Source organism: Podarcis vaucheri (genome assembly GCF_965113315.1).
Source record: "Podarcis vaucheri genome assembly, chromosome: 10".
Lineage (NCBI taxonomy): Eukaryota > Metazoa > Chordata > Lepidosauria > Squamata > Lacertidae > Podarcis > Podarcis vaucheri.
Window position 1 is genome coordinate 47,551,326 of NC_138748.1, and position 9,112 is coordinate 47,560,437.

The following is a 9,112-nucleotide window of genomic DNA, read 5'->3' on the forward strand; positions in this document are numbered from 1 at the left end:
TTCTGCACCTACAACAGTTGCTCTTGTCAGTCTGAATGGGGCAGCCACCATGTAAGAGTGACTATATTAAGAATATTATATATTGTGAGCAGCAGGGTTGCTCGCTGTAGTCCTTGTTGTATAATGTGGAGGTCAGCAGCTGTTTTTGCAATCCCCTGCTCCTCCTCCATACGCTCAGGGCTGGATTAACCATTAGGCTAAGCCTGACCACTGTGTTGGCAACCTCAAGGCTGGATTACTGTAATGTGCTGCATGCTGGGCTGCCCTTGGGCCTGGTTTGAAAGCTCCAGCTGGTGCAGAATGCCGCAGCCAGATTGCTGATGGGGGCATCTGGCTGACAACATCTGACACCATTGTTAAAGCATCTGCACTGGCTGCCTATCGACTACCAAGCCAAGTTCAAGGTCCTTGTATTAATTTATAAAGCCCTGAACAACTTGGGTCCAGAATTGTCTGAACCCTTTTATCTGAGCTTGAGATCATCTGCTAGAGCACCACTGGTTGTTCTCCGAATTTGTGAGGCTCATTTGACAACAACAAGGGAGCCTTCAGTGTCATCAGCCCAATTTTGTGGAATATTCTGCCAAGAGAAATTCAGAAGAGGAAAAGCTGAAAACTTTTCTATTCCGTCAAGCTTATTCACACAATTAAGAATACAGAGTATTGTGGTTTTTACTGCCTTTTAACAATGCTTTCATTATCCTTTATGGCTTATTACATATTGTTACATTATATGGTTGTAGCATGAGCATTTTGGCCCTATTTGTACCCCACCTTGATTGATCAAGGGTGGTTTAAAAATGGCTTCATAAATAACAAACAACTGTGTCCCTAAAAACGAAATTGTTCTGCTCATTTCTCCTTCAAGACCCACCCAAATAAGCTAGTTCTGAGGCACCACAGATGACCTCTAAGTATGGCTCCAGTCCATTTCGAGATCAGCTTCACAGGCTGCGATAGCTCTAACATTGAGTCATGCCTGGGCAATTAGCCAGATCTGAGATTACTACAAAGTCATAAAGGTAGCAGTGGAAATGATTGTGTTCTCTTCTGCACTTCAGTTGGCTTTTGAAACTATAGACCTATGAAAAAGCAGGGCATAAAATGGTGCTAGCTGAGACGAGCAGCATGTTGTGCACGTGCACACGTGCGCACACCGAAAGGACTATAGAGCTCGGCCATGAAACTCATGGATTGAAATGCACTGGCAAAGTTTTGTGTGGTTCCCAGGGCTTGAAATGTCAAGTGGAAATAGAAGCCACCCTCATACTCCCTAAACAAGGCTTGAAGGCCAGTTCTCACATTACTTGAGTTGAAGGTAACCCTCTCAGCATCCTGCCAATGAGTTAGCTAGTTTAAACGAGAAAAGCAAATGTTATTTTGTGAGAAGTAGATGAGCAGAAATGTAAACAAAGGTAAATAGGATGTTGTCTCTCAAAATAAATACTTAGAAACAGAAGCTGGGGCCTCCTGGCCATGTGTCTGGATGCTTGCTTTGGTTCAGCGGACCATGTGTTGTTGCATTTGACCTTCACTCCAGCAGTCCTGATCCTGCCTTGCTCTTCATTGATCTCTGGGGACCACTAGGGCATGGGTAGGCAAACTAAGGCCCGGGGGCCAGATCCAGCCCAATCAGCTTCTAAATCCAGCTGCGGACAGTCTGGGAATCAGCATGTTTTTACATGAGTAGAATGTGTGCTTTTATTTAAAATGCATCTCTGGGTTAGTTGTGGAGCATTCATTCATCCCCCCCCCCAAAAAAAATAGTCTGCCTCCCACAAGGTCTGAGGGACAGTGGACTGGCCCCCTGCTGAAAAAGTTTGCGGACCCATGCACTAGGGCTTCTTTCTTACTGATGGTACCCATGATCTGCAAAGACTGGTCCTAAAGCAACACTCTGGCCTATGCTCCCTGCACCCACTTGCCTGACAAATTCCAGGAGCAGAATGATCCAGCTATGGAAAAAGAGGGTGCAGAATCTCCCTCCCCCCCCCATTTTAAAATTAAGGCCTGGGGTAATGCAGTGAAGCTGAATGGTGAGAGATTCAGGACAGACAAAAGGAAGTAATACTTTTTTTGCCACAGCACACGGATGACCTATGAAATTCGCTTCCACAAGATGTGGTGACAGCCACCAATTTAGATGGCTTTAAAGGGGGATTAGATGAAATTTATGAAGGCTAATGACAACTAGTTAAGATGCCTCTGAATGCCAGTTGCTGGGGCACAGCAGCAGGAGAGGGGAGTGGTGCTCATGTCCTGCCTGGGCTTCTCGGAGGGGGCTGGGGGGCCACACTGTGCAACGGGATACTGGACTAGATGGGCCTTTCATCTGATCCCGCTGGACTCTTCTTAACTTTCTTTTTATCGCAAACAGGTCATTGGCGCAGGCTTCTTATACAGCAGATTTCCTCAGGAAATGCTTAAATCCATATTAAATGGGAATAATATACAAACAGGCATTTTGATACTAAGGACTTGTAGATATTGCAACAAACAAACAAAAAAACCCTGCATGCATGCATGAAGAGCAGCCATCACACAATGAGCCCCCATCTGGAAGCAACCCAAGAAAATTGAGCAACCCCCACCCCCTTGTTTTATCTCATTTTTGTGTTGATTCCTGTATCTCCTTTCTTTGGTCCCTCTCATTTCTAAGAGGCATTGATAGACCTATCAAGGAGGCTGCAAACTCCATAAATAACTTAGATGAAGAAGATGAGTTTGGATTTGATATCCCGCTTTATCACTACCCTAGGGAGTCTCAAAGCGGCTAACATTCTCCTTTCCCTTCCTCCCCCACAACAAACACTCTGTGAGGTGAGTGGGGCTGAGAGACTTCAAAGAAATGTGACTGGCCCAAGGTCACCCAGCAGCTGCATGTGGAGGAGCGGAGACGCGAACCCGGTTTCCCAGATTACGAGACTACCGCTCTTAACCACTACATCACACTGGCTCTTGTGCAATGAAGGGCTTCATCTCCCTACCCCCACCTCTAGCAGACAGCCACTTCCTTTCCCTCAGTTCTGACTATCTTGCTTATGACAGAGAATGCTTTCTTCTGTCACACACTCTGTACCCATTACCTGATTGTTAGAAACCTCCAGAGGTGCCAGCTTGTGAGGGCGATGGCCGGAGGCAACGTCGTGTGTGACATCATACTCCTCCACCTCTTCCTGGTGCCACCACTGGCAATAGGCTGCTCCCATCCCCCTTCCCCTCTACAGCAGAGGAGGAAGAGAAGGAGCCGGCGAGTGGAGCCACATCATACTCGGCCCTGCACTCGACTCTGCACACAGCCTTCTCTGCCTCCTCAACATTGGGGTCCCCCAGCTCCCAAAAGATATTGAGAGGGCCCAAAGCTGCTCAGCCCTCAGGAACTGGTGCCCCTAGAAAACTCCACACTGTTCATCTACCTGCCATTGCCATGGAAAGGAACTGAGATTGGACAGCCCCAGGGCAGTTCAGTCCTCTGTGTTCTCATATGCAGAGCTGTCTTTTCCATATGGCTTAGTGGTTTGTTGCGCCAGGGCGCTGGCCTCTCAGGGGTGACCCAGTGAGTGGGGGAGCTGTGTGGCTTTGCTTGCGGCCTCCCCTTTCCCTGCATGCCTGCCAGCTGTGCCCCGTCAACCATATGGCTGACGGGCGTGTAGCTTGCCTCCCAGGCCTCCGCGGGGATTGCTCTCTTGCAGTGGCATAGGGGAGAGTTGCACCCCCCCCATGGCTGGCAGTGTGCAGCTTTGCCCCCTCCCACAATCCATAGTAATTTGGGGGCGCTGAGCAGATATTTGCACCCCGGCGCCGCATCTGCTAAAGACAGCCCTGCTCATATGACTGGAAAATTACTGGGCCTGAATCCATGAAGTATCTCGGGCCCTGACTGTTGCCTACGTGAGAGCTGCCCTGTCTCTCCCCCTCTCTGGATATCTTGAGAATGGCTGATATGTTGGCGGAGTTCTGTTCGTTCTCATTTTCTGCCTGCATTGGATAAATAAGTATAAATAGACAGAAGTTGGGAGCTAGGCTGAAGTGGGAGAACTGTATCAGGACACGGACTGTGATGCAAGAAAATGACAGCCTTAAATTGTTCGACTAGGAGGGCTAAGTTCAAATCCCTACCAGTCCACGAAGCTCACTGGATGACCTTGGGCCAGTAGTACTCACTTTGCCTAGCTTGCCTCTACAGATGGCCATAACTTTCAATTTCAGTGCTGTCCTACAGCAGGGTGGACCTTCCTAAGGAGCTTTGGCCCTCAGGTTTGGCGTCAAACTGTGGGGTGAGTCCTCTTGGGACCAAATCCAGCCTTGACAGTTTCGCAAACCATCTTGTGGTGCCAAGGTTGCCCTAAAGTGATTCTGTGCCTGCAGCAGAAAAGGCAACTTGTGGCATTGCTGTCCCATCTGCTTGGCGTAGGACAGGATTCCCCAGAAAGTCTGCTTGCACAAGCCTTGATGAAATTAATTCAAGCTGTGCAAGTTCATTTCAGTGGGGCTTGCAGAGGGGAACTCCCTGATGGATTAGCCCAATTGGTCAGTTATGCCTCCTACCTTATTATTGCTATCCCTTCCTATTCTGCTACCCACAACGACATACCCCAAATTAATTGGCCACTGGACCAAACTTTGTGTTAGAGATGCCTCTGCATGATGCTTAGCAACATACAGCAGGTATATGAGAGTGCAGAATGTTGGAGCACATGTTTTTCAGGGTATATATTTGGATGCACAGCTCTGCCCCAGAGTTTTTAATCACAACAGCATTTGGAATAAGTGACATGTAATCTCTTAAAAACATGTTTTTCAGCTATTCATCTCAGCAGTGTCTTGTGGAATTGAATGCTAATTGCATCGAGCATAACCCTTCCTCCCACCAGTGTGTTTTTTTTAAAGCCTTTTGTAATTCTCAAGAACTAGATCCACTGGGAATAACAGCCCACTTATTATGGGCTTGTTGCAAACACCCTGCACCATTTCCTCTACGAGCCGCGTTGTGCCTGATGGGGCTATGCAGGGGAGAAGGGTGAGTTCCATTAGAGAAGAAGAAATGGCCCTTACTCTCTTCCGTGGCTCTTCTATAATGATAGAGAATGCCCTCCTCTAAGGACTAAGAGCATAAGCACAGCACCATTGACTCAGTCCAAAGACCTATCTATTCCAGGATCTGTTCTGCATGCCTCTGGAAAGCCCATAAGCAGGACAAATGTGCAGACAGCTTTAATCCTAAGCAACTGGATTCAGAGTCTCTGATTCTGGAGATAGTACATAGACATCATGAATAGTAGCCCTTGATAGTCTCATCCTCCATGAATCAGACCAATCCCCTTTCTCATCATATCTGTATATCAGGGATGGGGAAACCTGTGTTCTCCCAGATGGACTCCAACTCCCATTAGCCACAATTAGTGTGGCCAATGGTCAGGGATGATGGGAAATGTGGTCCAGCATCATCTGGAGGATCATAAGTCCCCCACCACTGTCACATTTTTTGTGGGTTAATCTTACTTCCACTGTGGCCTGCTTACCCATGCATGCCTCTAATCATTTGTGCCTGCACCCTGTGCAATAGTTTCCAAGGCAACTCTCCAGTTGCCTTGTTAAATATCCCAATTTTTAGGGTCTAGCCCATCTTTCAAAACAACTAATGTTTAGAGTGAAACTGTATGTATGACTACTCAAAAGAATGCTCCATTGAATTCCTGGCCATGCTCCCAGTAAAGTGGACCTAGGACTGCAAGCTTTCATTCATTCATTCATTCTTGCAAACCACTCTGGGAATATGATTGAAGGGAAGTATGAAAATACACATATCAAACATACAAAGTCCTCAGAACTAAATATATCACTAAATTAGAGAAGATCCACTAAATCCTTAGTATGCTGTTCATGTGAAACTTGGGTCTGACCATTTTATTGATAACCACACTAAAAACTAAAGTCTTTAGTGGTAGCATAAAGCTGATTTTTCTGCAGGAGAGAAAGATAGACAAAGCTCTCAGCCATGAACATATTTTTAATTAGAACAGATTTTATTTGATCATGCAATTAATTCCATGGGTCCATTTACCGGCAAATATGCTTCAAAACCTCAATTAAACTGCCCTTTCAGGATCTCAGAGGAAAGAAATGAACAGGTTTTTAGAGTGAGAAGCTCAAAGCAAACATATTTGTTTATTAGTTTTATTTATAGTCTTCCTTCATCAAAGTAGGGTTCTTTAACACTTACTTTATGGAGAAGCCATTTTAGAAATATTTTCTCATACATCCATTATCAAAGAGAACAGAGAACAACAGGGCAGGTTTTTGTTCTCAAGTTACAGATAAAATAGCTCACTTGGTTAAAGCGTTGTGCTGATAAGGCCAAGGTTGCAGGTTCGAGCCGCATATTGCGACAGCTGAATATTCCTGCATTGCAGGGGGTTGGACTTCACTAGATTATCCACAGGGTACCAACTCTATGATTCTAAGTATCTGGGTGCCATTTTTGATGCTATTTGATTGATATATTATTATTTATTATATGAGATTTGGTCAGAGTGGTCCCTCCTTCTACAAAATAATCAAGGCAGCTTACAAGCAGGAAAATATCAGCAAAAGAAATCAGCAACCAGTAATTTAAAATAGTATGTGGGAACCCCTCCTAATCTTATTTGTTTGCTTACTGAGGCTGCAACCGAGAGCAGAAGAACTGCTTAACCCTTCCCCTCCTTGCCATTTTTTGGCCTCTAAATTCCTGCCCCCAGCTGCTTTCTTGCCTGCCAGGGAAAAGGTATATGGCTGCCCTGAACATTTTCCCTCAAAGGAAGAAAAAGCCACTTGGGGAGAGCCTCATTTTGTGTGAACCAGTGGCAAAAGGGGAAAGGGTTAAACTGCCTCTCCCCTTCCAAGTCTTGGTCTGAAACTGACAAAGGGAGGGAGGGATGGAGGGAGAGAGAACCCAGCCCAGGGAAATTGGCTTGTATGTCTCTTGTGTATGGTTTTGTTTGGCCTTGGCTCATAGTGGCTGTGCTTAACTAGATTAGGAGGTAAATTGCTCTTTGCAGTAGTAAAAGTAGGGACAGAATAGTATAGTATTGGTTATGAGCAAAGAAAAAACCAAGCAAAGCCCCTGAGCTGTTGCTAGAAAGCTGGTGTTCAGTTTGGCTGCCTTCGGCTGCCCTCCCCACATTTGAGGATCATTTTCTGGCTTTGCTGTGTTAAAGGTAAAGGTAAAGGTACCCCTGCCCGAACGGGCCAGTCTTGACAGACTCTGGGGTTTGTGCGCCCATCTCACATCTATTGGCCGGGGGCCAGCGCTGTCCGAAGACACTTCCGGGTCACGTGGCCAGCGTGACAATGCTGCTCTGGCGAGCCAGAGCCGCACACGGAACGCCGTTTACCTTCCCGCTGGTAAGCGGTACCTATTTATCTACTTGCCCCCGGGGGTGCTTTCGAACTGCTAGGTGGGCAGGCGCTGGGACCGAGCAGCGGGAGCGCACCCCGCCGCGGGGATTCGAACCGCGACCTTTCGATCGGCAAGCCCTAGGCGCTGAGGCTTTAGCCCACAGCGCCACCCATGTCCGGCTTTGCTGTGTTACAGCTGGTCAAAACAAAGAGCCCGAGAAAGTGTGATGTGGTTTATATTTTTTGCTTCACCCTTCTGGTTCTCCTTTATTTAGCCTTCTTTCCAAAAAAAAAAACCCCAGCAGGCATTTGAGACAACAAGGGAAGCAGCTATCCTACAGTCGCAATCAATCACAGCTTCTTAGGCATCGTGTCTAAATCCAGGTAGCATGGCTGCCAGGCCTAAGCTCTGAAAGCTGCAGTTGGTCTCCAGATGAGAGCTGGAAAAATAATAACAACCACAGGAGAGTAGGTGGGAGCCTGTGTGTTCATATGGACATGGGTCTTTCTTTGTGTGCGTTTGTAGACCCCCCCCCCCCCGCTCCAAAAACCCCAGGTTGCTAGGGAGAGATTTGCATCCTTCCAAAAGCCTCTGTTAACTTCAGGTGGTTAAATGTAAACAGCAAACACCTTTAAAGACTCTGGTGAGGGCAGTCACTGCAGGGAGCTCACTTCATCTTGCCAGGCACTAAAATCTTTGCAGTTTTCTTGTTGTAGAGGTTGGTGATAGAGACAGAAACACCTGCTCCTCTCTTGTTAAGGCTACACCACGGACTCCTACTGCATTACTGGCCAGAGGTTGGGAGCATTATACAGGTTACAGATGCTTCAGGTTACAAACTCCACTAACCCACAAACAGTACTTCAGGTTAAGAACTTTGCTTCAGGATGAGAACAGAAATCACGTGGTGGCTGCGCGGCAGCAGTGAGAGGCTCCATTAGCTAAAGTGGTACCTCAAGTTAACAACAGTTTCAGGTTAAGAACGGACCTCTGGAGTGAATTAAGTTCTTAACCCAAGGTACCACTGTATTGCTAACTGCTAGGTGGCTCCAGAACAATTAAGAAGGCATAGCTAGAATGGCCACCTTGTTTCAGGCAGGCTGTCCGCACTCTTGAAAGGAGCAGAACAGGTGGGAAATTCAACTGGGGAGAAGAGTTCCCCATTGCTGCATTTCCTTATTCAAGGGGAAACCAAATCTGGGAGGTTTCCAGTGCAGCTGGGGTACACTGGAGTTACTCCCTCATTTTAAGCTCAGCTGGAGACATGGCAGCATATCTTTCCCATTCCGTTTGAGCCTGCTGGGGAGCTCTGAAAACTGGGTATTCTGGGGCTTGGTAGGGACAGGACCAGGGTGGGGGGCTTAGGCAGGATCCTAACCCCATTGAGCTCAGTCACATGACCTGGCAACCTGACATAAAATGGAAAAAAGGGTGGCATAAGTCAAGCAGTGTTTTAAAGGCTTGTTTTCCCTCTGCCAGGCTTTGGGCAGCTCAGCCAGCCAAAGCCCCACTTCTGCGCGATGTTTGGGTCTGGTGTAACTTTCCCTTGGTTTCCTGGACACTGGATTGCTTTGCCCTGACGCCTTGTGTATAGGATTGCTCCCTAAATAACTGAGCATTTGCTGCTCTTCCATGACAGGGCTGGCCCTGGTTAGGTTACATGAATGCAAAGTATTATCACGGCTGGTTTTTGCAGATGACGTGGCTCTCCGTGTGGGCATAGCTGCTTTG